Source organism: Trichoplusia ni, chromosome 12 (genome assembly GCF_003590095.1).
Source record: "Trichoplusia ni isolate ovarian cell line Hi5 chromosome 12, tn1, whole genome shotgun sequence".
NCBI classification, from domain to species: domain Eukaryota; kingdom Metazoa; phylum Arthropoda; class Insecta; order Lepidoptera; family Noctuidae; genus Trichoplusia; species Trichoplusia ni.
Genome location: NC_039489.1, coordinates 2,088,884 through 2,102,750, shown reverse-complemented (window position 1 = coordinate 2,102,750; position 13,867 = coordinate 2,088,884). Strand labels below are relative to the sequence as shown.

Sequence of the window (13,867 nt, the reverse complement as noted above, 5' to 3'; positions counted from 1 at the left end):
CCAACTTGATTAAGGGATTCGGTTGAGTCCAAAACTAGGCAAACAATCCCGATAAACACTCGTGAGTAAACCGTTGCATCATTGAAATATAGTATACAACCCACAGCTATTGCAGCAAAACAGTACTAAATAACTACATTCAAATACCTACATCAAAAACATGTTTAGTATACGGCCCAAGGCAGCTGTATCACAACAATTGTCCGTTGTAATCGTACACAATTCAATAATGATTTGCACACCGTTGTAACTTGATACCCATGTGTTCTCTCAAGGGATTTCACTGATGCTCGTACATACATGGTGTTGCGTAACTTACTTAGAATCAACATTTATATGTACACAAGTAATCAACTTATCTATTGTATTATAAAACAAAAGAATTACAGAGATTATCAACATGCCATACCCTTTTTGGTATAAATCTCTTTAATATTTGATATAAAAAAAAATCGTGGTCGCCTTCCGTGGTTTATGATAAAAAAAAATATGCCCAATGCCCCAACATACAGGTCCAAATCCATGTAACAATTACATCATTATAGTTTCAAGCTCTTTTTGGCAAAGACACCATCGACAAGATGGTAAATGAAAAATCGTGATGATACTAGGATTCTAGACATTTCAATTTCAAACAATTAACAAGCTAGAATGCAAGCGTTGTGATCAATGTTCCCTCCTTCCTGGCCAAAAGGGTTTTAGCCATAACTGCAAATAATTAAATTACGTCATGTATTGAATTATTAACAATAATTTTACTTAATATAAATACAACATAATGCCACAAGACCAGTAGCGCCCGATCCGATTGCATCACTAGCGGTTGCCTGCCTTACGTGATATCCATATACAATTACAAGCTTACTTAATTGACACTATTGTTATCATCATAAATGTTTTATAAATAACATTGTTAACAGAATAACGCCAATTATGCTACTGGGATGACGACTCTCGTATAGTGGGAGTCTGTGATTGCTGCAAAAATTCCAAGTGTGGTTGCATGATTTAATATTAGGTATTGAAGTTGTAAACATAATAAAGTACAAACGAATCCATGCCAATTGATTGATGTCTAAGTAATATAAATAAATATGTAAAGATATAAAATTTAATTTATCAAAGCATATTTATATATTTTTTTCATATATTTTTTTAAGCAAAATATTTAACCAACGAGTTAGATGTGAGATGACTTTTGAAAAGTAAATTGTGATATTTTTTCAGTTTCTAAAATACTTTTTAAGTTTATATGTATCCCAAAGTTGAAAAATCAATTAGACAGATTCCAAAAGTCATTCTACAAAATCTACAGTAATTGATTCTAGGAATAGTTCAATAACTGAATCCAATTAACCCTATAAACGTCGCTTGACGAGCGTGGTTCTTTCAATCTTTTCCTTTTTCTCAGCGATTTATTCCGAGACCATTGCAACCCATTTTCAGTAATCCGACACCATTCGGCTAATCGGCGAGGTGATTATCTTAAGGTACTGCTAAACATTGTTAGGGGAACCGACTGAATGTTAGAATAAATAAGAGCATTCTTAATGAGGATTTAAGTGTAAGAACGTTTTTGACTTTCTTTTTAGAAGGTGTTTTATCATGGTTTTTTCCCTGAGCAAAAGTACAGACTTAAATTCCCTATGCTTGGGAGTTAAATCAGTAATTAAGTCGTTAGTAAAATTATTACGACCTGAATGTCCTGTTGCGTGCAAAAAAGGGTATTTTTTCGCCTTTCTTAATACTTTCAAACGGATGTAAAAAATCATTCTAATCGGAAACCATCTACCATTTTGCTTATAAATCATGATCCAACATCAACCAACATTATACCTTCTTCGTCCCAAGTTCCACCTGGATGTCTGCAAGCGATAAGCTTCCAAAGTCCTACGCTACCTGACCATCTTCAGAGAATACCCCATTGTTCCCGCCTATCAACGTCTAATCTGGTCAGACCATACGAACGACTCAACACAATAAGTAAGGTGCCATGTAAGCATTAACACATTGTGTTCCAGACGCATATCGTCTATAAGCAGCAATGTATACGTCACATAGCGAACATGTAATCCGTGTCGAACAACTTAAGATGATAGAGAACTTTGGATCACTGTTTTGTAGGGTTTGAGGTAGTTCTGATAGAGGATTAGGACAATCTTCTTTGATAACTATAAGGAGTGAATGGGAATAATGGATTGGGTTGGCAAAGTGGAGTGATACATTAAGGAAGATGTGGCACGAAATATTTAATGTTGACTTTAAAAAAATTCGACGTAACCGTTTACAATTTAGTTTGAGAAAAATGTCAGAATTATTTCATTTAAACTTTTAAGATAAGTTTTTATTAAAATCTGACTTTATTAATTTACAGTAACAAAAAAAGCACCTGTATCTTACTTTGAAAATAAGTCACTGGTATTAAAAAAACCTTCTCATAAAACTTCTAGTTCACAATACAATTAAAACTTACAAAATCTATTCCTTAATCAATTCGTTGTCACTGAGTAAAACACACCTGACTAACTCAACGTACCATAAAATATAATCCAATTCATTACCATTAATCCAGAAATACGTTATCTCGGTGCAACAGTATCAGGATTATAAAAAATGGCGGAGATTTCGCTTCGTTCGCGACGGGTCGTCGTTGGAGACAGGTGGCCCCGGTGCACAGACCACGTAATGTGGTAGACCTTCCTGAATATTATGTGTGGTGGTAGAAAGTTTTAAACTCATTATGTTTCCAGCATGTGACTATGTTGTTTATCACAAAAAAACATAGTAGAATGTTGATCTATAACCATTACAAATTACCATTACATAGTAGTATTGAAATTTCGGTACGTACTCGTCAAAAAAATTGACAAATTAGTGACCCTTTTTATGAAAAACATTCTTTTGATAGGTTACTTTAAAAGCTCATATCCTAATTTTTCTATAATACTAAAAATGTATTTAATCACTTTTTTATTCTAGTGGTGTAGACTACAAAGCCGATTCGATGAATAAAATGAAATAAAAATCCATAAAATATGTTTTTCTTTTTAATTTAATCAAAACGTGCTAAAACCCCGTGTCTTACATTTATTATATTATGTATACAGTGGTCATTGTATAAACTTCGTGAGTAAATCTTTCGTCTCTGTCTATACATACCAAGCTCAAGTGATAGCCAGATGCCAATACTCAACGATGCACTCTTGGCGTCTAAAACAACATCTGGTATACAATCTTATTTCATGATTTTATTTATGGCTCCCCTTATTAGTCTCACCTGTTCAATTCTCTTTCCTTTCTATGTATATTCTGTTTTTATGAAGTACTAACTCGAGTATTGGGTTGGATGAACATAAAATGTCGTTGCCTATTTTCTTTTTTAAGGCTTGTGTTTTAGTGTTGTGAATAATATATGTTATTGTCATATTGGTGGGTCGGATTTGATTGTTGGTTTTTGTCTAGGTTTTATACCTGAGGATTTTTTTAAGTTTTATTCAGTACAAGATCTGCTTTTCCTTCTTTTTTCTTTTGCTCATGGTTGTGTATAAACTGGTCAGTTTACAGCTTTAAACTCGTGCTTAAACCGTTTTGTCGGATGGGAAATCACTCACGCTTTTTGGGTTGACCGGCAAGGAAGTCCTTTGGGGGAAACCGACAGGCTATTATCTCTATCTAGATTAAGATCTAACTAAGTCAGAAGTTGCGATTATTTATGAGATTTAATTTGCTCTACATATATTCAGTTTTTGAGAGAAGTATTAACATATCTGTAAAGTTCATGTATTATATTCTAAAAAGACCGTTTATCCCAATTCCTAAACAAAAATGTCAAATTCTAACGTGATGCAACAAAAAATACATCTAACCTCAATATTCGATACCTACTATATTTGTTTATCAAGATATACATGACATACAAGCTCTGGCCATGCCAACAACATAATCATACATCTGGACTTTATAGTAATTGGATAAGCAAAATAATTCATAATTCCTAGACTTATCTCGTAGATATATTCATTTATTCGTACTCCACGTAATAGGATACACTATTCATAAATAAAATTATTATAGATAGCTCATACCACAGACCACAGACCATTAACGGTATAGAGCTGACGTAATAGCATAGTTATATGTATGACAGAGTTTTAAAAAAACACCTCTTTTTTATAATCGTGTAAAAAAAAACCAGTCAAGTGTTCAAAGTTTCTTAGTGACAAATCCACTAAGAAACAGTAATTAAGTTGTTACAGGGGCAACAGAAACCAAACTTATAAAAAATAGACTGTCTTGCTATCACGTTTCATGTGATACAGCCTGGTGGCAGAACCGAAAACTACCGACAAACGGATAGACAGCGGTGCCTTAGTAACAGGCTTACGGTCTTATTCTTTGGCTACACGAACCCTATAGCAGGCTGAAAAAAACACCTACTTTTGAAAATCCTTAAAAAAAAAATCTTTTTTGTGAAAGACTGTTTCAACTGAAAACATTTCCAAAGTCGACTTTAGTTCACGATAAATAAAAAGTACTTAAAAAATCTATTAATATTTATTATCATTACAAACAGTTCAAAATGTGACCGCGTGTGTTTAAAGGTTTAACCCGTCAAAGCGATCAGTGTTAAGTCAAAGTCGCTTAACATAACACCCGGCAGTAAAATACATCCCATTTGCCTCTCAACACCGCTTACCCATATACATAACCCCATATAAACCCATGCTTTTTTATCCCCTTCGTTTGTTTTTGTTTTTCTTAGCATTAGGTTCTAAATTTGTGTGGTGTAAGTTTCAAGGTTGTTTCGTCGCTTTTTCTATTAAATGAATCTGTTGAGCTAAATTCGGTATTATTATTTTTCAGCTTTGTGTGTTTGACACCGCGTATCGCGAAACAAGTGAGCCGTTTTTGATGAGACTTTTTTAGTTTTTATAACAGTCGTTCTGATATGTGATCTATTTAAAAATGTTAAGTATTGGATGGCAAAGGACACTCGAAATGATTTGTACTTACTTGTTTGTATACTCAACTTAACAATTATTTTGAGCATGTGGAGAAAACTTGTCTAACTAAACCTAAAATTCAAAACGATATGTTAGTACTGAGAACAATTGAACGTAATAATAGAAAAGGCTTCTGGAGTCGAGCCAGATTTTAAATGGCCGCTACTTGATAAAAAAAAACTTTTCTTGTTACAGAAATTATCTTAGTTGGTACAAACACATTATTGCTCACATTCAAGAGCACATTTGCATTCTATGTCCAAAGGTTTACGAACTCTTTAACTTTATTAACAGAATACGTTTATTTATATTTAGACAAGAATGAGTATAAACTAGTCTAACTGTCGTAATTAATTTGTTTTTCGAAACAAAATCGAGTGTTATCGGCATCGTTCCATTGGGCGAATTAGCACTTATGTCGGATTTTAGTCCCAACTTGATAAGAAGAATACCAACTTTATCTCACTTCTATTTAGGAAGTAATCGAGTCTGTTGGTAAAAAGTCTGTTGGTCGAGCTTAAAATCTTATGCATCAACCTAGTTCACCTGTAACGGTTATGGAGGTCATACTGTCCGCCCTCGTTAAATACGCTTTACAACTAAAAAGGTAGTACCTAAATATATTTAAAAATGAATCAGGTTTTTTGTATTCTTTACGTGATTGTGAGAACATTATTCGTACTCCGTACATATGTACGTAGTATTACATACAAGCGCAAACATTATAAAATAAACGGTTTCTAAAAGACATAATACGTTAAGCAGTGACAGGATACCTTCACACTTGATACAACGTATTAACCCTCTCTCCACGTTTCCTAAATGCGAATAAAAATAATGATATGACAGCCAGTAAACAGGGTGTATCGTTAAGAGGGTTCTTATAAAACTCAGACCCACATAGATTGTTTTCAAGCCGTTGTTTTAGATACGCGTACCTAATAAAACAATGATTGACTCAGTACGGGGACAGAGGAACGTGACTAGAATTTTACGTCCAATTTTATATCCGAACATAAAAACAAGGGCCTACAACGTGAAAGATTCATATTACGGGTGCGTTGTGTGTGTACAGACCTGTACTGCGATGTACCAAAAAGTGGGCAAGTTTGTTCAAAGTCGCGATACTGCGGGTCCCGTAAACATAGACTAAAGAAAAACAAGTCTGCACAAAGATTTCACTTGTTTGACTATACACCTCATTTTTTTTTGTTTTTTATTCGATGTTTTCTAACAGAAATACCTTCAAATCTCAATAAAATACCAGCCTTTATACTACTTTGCACAGACCTCTTCCCTTACAAATACGTTATCTATAAAAATTCAAACTGTTTAAATATGTATAACAGATCATGACATACTTGATACAAACCAATCGACATCGATACATAATGGGATTCCGTATCTCTTTTGCGTACCTAGCTCTAAAAACGGATGCTAACAATGGATATTTCGTCTCTTGTTTTCGAAAGCATCATAGTATGTACGCACACATCATGTCGAAGGCGTTGCTATGTATGAGCAGCCGATGTTCATTTTATGCCTCATTATTTAGGTCGTTCGCTGACTCCGTTATTTATACGTGGATTCCAGTCTTTTCATCAGAAAATAGACCGGGCTTAATCGAGACACCTACAACCCTTTTATGTCGATTATAAAATTTCATTAATTATTTTGTATCAGTTCAAATCAATGTCGTTTTTGCTTTGTGGTTCTAAGCATGAATACACGCGGTGTAGGGTCATAATCCTGAGTATAAAATGTGACTTTATCAAAGTTATTTTTAAAAAGTACAAAAATAGTAATTAATATAAGACACTACTTAAAAACAGTAAATGAAAACATCATTTAGTCTAAGTCTAACAATTAAAAAAAAGGGGATACCATTTTGAGAAAATCTTTACCTATTCCTAATACTAGAATCTGCAAGAGCCAACCTGCAGTGAGGTACCAGGTGATCAATACCTCCCATATACGGGAAGAAGCCTATAAGTGTCCAGTGCCCAGCTGTGGTGTGGGACGTATAGGCTGGTATTATAAAATAAAAATCAAGTATGACAATCGCAATTAGTCAAGCGTATGACTTTTGATTTTACAGTCGAATAGTCCACAAGGCTATATCTGTCTTTAATAAAAAAAACTAAAAAATATGGGCTCTTATAAAATATTTCAGGCTAAAAATGACATTACAATGCTTAAGGCTCAAAAATAAAGAAGAAAAATAGGACAATTGAATTATATAATCTCTTGAGGGATATAAGGTTTTTAGATCTTAATAGAAATCAAATTGGCCTGTGATTACCTGAAAACAACGACCCGTTAAAATTCTGTTTTCTCAAACAAATTGATGATAGGATTGTGAAATACAAAGGATTAATTGGTGTATGTTTTTATTCGTATTATTTATAGTTTAAATATAAAAGATTTTAAGCTTCTTGGAATCCATTAACGAATACAGATTGATCGTTTTGTACTCAGAGAGTTCGGTAGTAGGTATTACTAAGGTTCCGCTGTATGTCGGTCCGTCTGCCACCAAGTTATATCTCGTAAACCGTTTTGATTAGACAGTTGGAATTTAAACATATTTTTTTTCTGTTGCCGCTTTAATAATGATAAAAATTTAAATGTTAAACAACGTTTGATACGGTCATATACTTCACGGGTGACCAAGTTTTCATAGAAAATGTCTGGTTTCATTTTGCCTACTTGTACGGAACTCTCAGTGTCGCGAGTCGGACTCGCACTTGACTAGTTTTATTCCTACGTAAGAGTTCAATCCTCTTATAAAAGCGATTTCACTTGTTTACAATACTGATTCATTAAGCCGATATGTATAATGTAAATATTAATAATTTAAATTGTTAATACTTCAATCAGTGGAAGTAAATATAAGTAATTAATTATCTGTAGACAAGTTGACGCTTGTTAAGCTAATAAGTGACAATTTTAATGACACTAAATGCTAGTTAAAAATAAAATTAAGAAATTAGAGCAACTTAATTGTTTGTTCAGTTTTTATGGATAAACACAATCTTCAAAAAGTCGGCGTGGTGATGCAAATAAGTGGAAATATAATACCTAATGTTGTAACTATTGAAAAGCGACACACGTTATAGATATTATCTGCCAGGGTTGCTAATTTAATAACATATGAACTTTACTTTCAAATAAATATTGTTTGCTGCTTACGATTTTTAAATTACCTAAACAACAAATGGCATCGAAATATCAAAGAAACGCAACATCAGTGTATCCATATTTTCGTCCAGGACTGTACTAAGCTCGGGGCATTTAATTAAAACTCGAATTGAAATTCCCGCGTTTTGGGTGTTCGTTCTCGCTTTGTTTTCATTATCATTAACTGGAGTGCGATTAATCTTCGTTACATCGCCAATTGCCAGCAAGGAGATGGTTGCGTTTGAGTTATGTGTATTGAGGGCTGTAGGGCTATTCGAGTACCTAATAATTTGCTAAATTTTAACTAAAGTTAGTGCTAATATATTGTGTTATAGGCTTTTCGTTATAAAATGACTGCTATCGGTGCTTCTATCATAGTTCAGAGAAATGATTAAAAACAATACTGCAGATTACCAGAACCAGAAAGTATTGTCAAACATTCGGTTGTGTGATGGTCATCAAAGCTTTACTGTTTTTTTCATGTGCATTTTAAAAATTAATCAATTATACATATTCAAAGAAAAAAATGCGCTAGCAATGTCGGGCTATGATTGCCTAATTTTGTGTTTTTTTTTTTAAAACAAGCATATTACGATTTATGCCAATTTATTTTGCCGATTTTTTATTTCAAATTAGAAAATGATTTATTTATTTTTTTGTGCACCAAACTATCAATAATGCTAGTTAAAAGCAATACACGTAAGCAATAATAACATAAATACGCCAAATAAACAATACAAGTTAATAATATTTCATGAGGAACTTTTACCGCAGTGTCTACAGTACATTTTAAACATATCCACAACTTGGCTAGTATTCGTCGGTAAAACAGTATCCAGAAAACAAATCCAAGTCAAATCAGAACAAAACGTCCAAGTTATTTACAGCATCGTTTAATAACCGCTCGAAGGGCAATGAGTCATCCGGTCATTAGCGTTAGCCCTTATTAGTTAAACTTATATTGTCCGTGTCAAATAAGTAACTGTCTCTACAAACTAATCGCTTTTGGAATAGTTTTTTTTTGTCTGTTTGCTTGTTTGCTCTGATGAGGTTTAATGTTTCCTGTATAGTTGCATGGAATGTTTGTTTTGGATAGTTTGTACCTGTCTTGTTGATTCGTTATTATTAGCTGAAATTAAATGAAAACGTAAACGCCGAAGAATAGATATATAAAAAAGTTTTATTTTTTATTTTTGTAGCAACTTTCGTAAGGATGATTCATAATTGAATGATGCAACGGAGTTTTTAATGATGACTTAGGTTGGTTCCAAAGCTAATCGAGCAATCCCGATTAATACCTACGCGTGAGTTGACTTTGTATCAATTAATTATTTCTATCAGTAATTTGACAGATTAAACTCCAAGTAGAAAGTGTCATTGTTAATAAAATTTAAGAAACTACGACGGCAATTCTAATTGACACACATATCACAAAAACTAGTTTTAAAATCCCTTTAAAAGAAACTCACGTGAAACTGACAGACTGTGGAGCATAAAAGTTAGTTGACAATTAACAAAGCGACTTTCCATCGAAAGTGGTTCAGTGTCCGTGACCTACGGCACTGAGGCGTGAAGTTCGTGGGTTCGTGTGTTCGTGGTTGTGGGGATGTGGTGCCCGTGGGAACCAGACACCCGGTGATTACTTCTTTGATACAAGTAATCAAGTACTTGCTGATGTATCGTGAGTAATTATGATGGCAAAAAGGGTTAGATAGATTCGTCAGGAGATCGTGGTTCATGTAAAATTTTGCAAGAAAGGGGTAGTCGAAAAAAAAAATAATGAAATTCTTTTATTTTACATAAGTATTTTTTTCTTTACCTTAGCTATCACTTAAGACAAAGAGTTCCAGAAAAAAATGTCTAAAATATTTAGCTAAAATACATTTTGGGTTGGATAATTATTAAAGATCGTGACAACAGTTGCTAAATGCCGATAAGTTATAGTTTTTTTTTGTTATTTCAGCAACAGAAATACATCAACTGTGAAAATAACAACTGTCTCTATCTATTTATATTCTATTATACAGCCTGTTGAACGACGAACGAGTAGTCTGCGTTGTTTAGGTATCTAACCTTGACATCCTGAAAAAAAAACTGAGTCCATAGTGGAAAATGTACTTTAATCAACAATAAAAACAACGAAGTTATTATTACTAATATAAATAAACAAAACGAAATACAATTACAGACTACTCAGAGGTTAGACTGATTCAGATTTTGATGCAATATCAGTACTAGCAATACGAAACGGGAGCTGTACCACCCCTTTGTGCCCGGCTTTCGGTTGCTCTCAAGAAAAGGTGATTCAATTGAATCTATATCCTTTGTCATGCATGTCTTTGGCTTGGCTTTCGCACTACAATTCAGATTTGAAGCCCGTATGATGCTCTGTATGTCTGAATTTGTTAATCAGTAAAGGGCTACGGTAAATCTTTATTCTTTGAATTAGAGGTTACGAGAATAACGGTTTAGGGATCCGCACCTGTATTGGAAAACCGAAACAATGTTATTAAAACTCTTCTTTCTTCCCGTTCGTCTCTAGGCTTTATGTCAAACACAATGAAAAGGTCGTGGTTAAGAAACGATGTACGGCCGTAATTCATTGGTTGTTGATGGTATGACAGATAAATTTGCCCTACCATTTATTTATCACTCAAGTGATTTGTTTATCTTAAGCATGTATATATAACCCTGTGCCGCTAGTCAGACCTACACTTAAATGGTTTTTTTTTCTACAGTTATCCCGCTGATCTTCAAAATACAAGATGACAGAAATTTACTATAATGTCTCTACTAAAAAAATCAGTGATACAGTTTTGAGAAATTACTCGTAGTCTTGAAGAATAATGTTTATCTTGGTAAACAATATAAAATATATTAACGAAGAACGTGATATATAAAAATATCTTAAGATTATTTTGAAATAATAAAGAAAATTAAAATATAACACCTACCTCCGTTATACATTTAGAGGTGAATTGTTTAATCATTTTAGGGTTTCAGGAATTTCAGTCTTAACCTTGGAATATTTAAGCAGTACGCTGACTAACAGGAATGTTGTTAAGCTTTTGATTAGTTTCCCTTTAGTTTTGAAAGTCCATTAACTATTCGATAATAGGCTTATTATGGTTTTGTCTTGTCTGTACTAGGGCACATACTTTTAGATGAATTAGATAGTTATTTGTTGGGTCTCTTGGTGTATGGAAAATTTTAATGAGTTTGTGTTTGGCCCAGCTTTTTATCTCTTTACCTTGCTATTTAACTTTTTTAAATCTTTCCAATGAATTAATTCCTATATTGTAGGTACATAAATCGACTGTACGGATAAGCGAGGTGGTACGGGGTTGATCTCCGTGTAGGGCAAGCGATGTGTGATTATAAATGCTTGTCCTAAGTCTGGATTTTGTGTAGGTATGTGTCGATGAATTTCTTAGAGTGAGGCTATTTATTGTCGGTGTATGTGAGTTTTTGAATAATTACCTGAAACAAAACAGTGTAAAAGATCGAAACATTTATTTACTTCAATTAAATTTACCTTTTAATTTGACCATTGCCCACATAATGGACCAACATAACATTAGAAAATCACAATGTACTAAACTTACATAGAAACACAAATAATATACCTACTCAACATACAAAGAAAACATCAAACAAAAAACAATGTATTAGCTTATTAAAACCGCCCGTTAATTTCCCTGTCAAAATCCGACGTCCCTTATCAACCCCCGTAATTACATAACCATTAATTTGTGCTCATACAACAAACCTTTTGTTGGTTCTTAATGGACAAAAAGAGGCCATTGTATGGTCGTCAAAACAGCAGTCGAAAGTCTTGAAAATAAGCCGCAATTAATACTAATCCTTATTAGTGATGGGAAAATGTAATCGACTAAAGACTTCAATCGATTTTTGACATATGTTTTTTTATTGTTGATAAAATTATAAATACGGACAGACATAGCATGCACATTATGCTATGTCTGTCCGTATTTATAATTTTTAGTTAGAGAATTATTGCGATTTTTTAAAAATACGATTCATAAAAATAACATAATTTTAAATATCGTATGCGGCATTAAACTTTATAAGCTTAATTGGCGATATGAGTGGAGCTGAAAAACTGAAAGTTTAAGAAGACTTTTTTTATATTTAGGCATCCGGAGTATGTGCAAAACCTAGTAGGTTATGAGAGAACATTGTTTAAATATGCCAAGGAATATTCACTACAGTATGTAAAGATTTAACTAAATCGTCCAATAAATTCAGAGTTCTCTCGTTGAAATCTGTTAAACGTTTGTTGTTTCTCACATAATAAATAACGTTCGTTTACGCTTCACGTAGTTTTATGTCTTTTCCAGTAATAAAATTGACTAATCGACGTAGTCCGGTAAAATGTGAGTTAGTACCGATATTATTTATAACCTGTTTATTTGTACGAAATACGGAGATTGCGAAAAGTTTTTATCTCGTGCGAAGTTTTATACGAGCACTTTTTTATTATTGTTTATAAGATAAAGATATAAGACATTAATAAATCAGGAATGTAGTTAGTGGTGTTGCGTAAAATGTTTTTTTGATTCGATACCTACCATCTTTTCTCTTTAACACGAGGCCCGCACTAAGGCATTCAAACCTATTGTCGCGGAGGGTTTCACAAACATTCAAGCCACATGCACTTAGACTAGACTAGACTTGGACTCAGAATAAGCATTTGTAATTCACACAAATATCCTACGCGGGGATCGAACCCACGTAGACCACTTGGCTATTCTAGCATTCTTTATTATCATTGTAGTACGTTGTTTGATTAATAACATTAAAGCTATTATTAAATACTTTAGTATGTGTCAATTAATCGACTAACTGAACTCGACTAAATACACGAAAACTCACAAATCCCCTCACTAGTGTTTCATACATAACAAAAAATAGTGATGGAAACGTCGGATCAATTTAAAGCCGGTCCGAAGCTTGATTGATGCCCGGCTTTGACGAAGTAAATTAAGAGACTTTACGACTTTTTCTTTTATTTTTTAGTCGAATAGGACGTAAATTAGGTACCTAGGTTTATGTAGGAAGCGCCCGGACTTACTTGAGCTAGCTAATTTATTTTTGCCTGAAACTTAAGAGGTATTTAAACGATTTTTGTTACGAAGGGAATTTGTTAGCTCATTTAAGTAAATTCTTGTTCTCCATATATTATGGACAAGAATGTAGATAAAAGTAGAGAAATTTATGTTAGTTAATTATTTAAAATACTTCTCCCGTTTAACTATAGAATAACTAATGTAACTGAAGAATTTGATGTAGTTAGCGAGAAGACCCACAACCAATGTCAGCTCCGATAATAATTACTACAGACAAGTTAATTATATTTTATTCTAAGGTTTAAAAAATGAGGTTTGCTATCTAATCCTAACTAACCACTAACAAACATACAACATCATAAACTAAACCTTCCCATCTCATCACACTTTCCTAATACACTTGATGTAAAAACTCTTTAATAAAAATCTATTTTAATTAAATTACCGGTAACAATCCACTATCTACTTAGCGTTAAGATTAAAATACAAAAGGCGACACATAAACTAGGCAGAGAAATAAACAAGTTTTATTTTCTTTACGTTGTCACCGGTAACCCAGTTTACGATACCGGGATACGGGACCTACCACGACATGAT

General features: G+C 33.3%; 1 protein-coding gene across 2 annotated transcripts in view; it reads left to right on the top strand.

Moving 5' to 3' along the window:
• LOC113499480 (DE-cadherin) overlaps positions 1-13,867 on the top strand; it is a 519,450-nt gene that overhangs the window by 464,363 nt on the left and 41,220 nt on the right. The gene's annotated exons all lie outside the window — the stretch shown is intronic.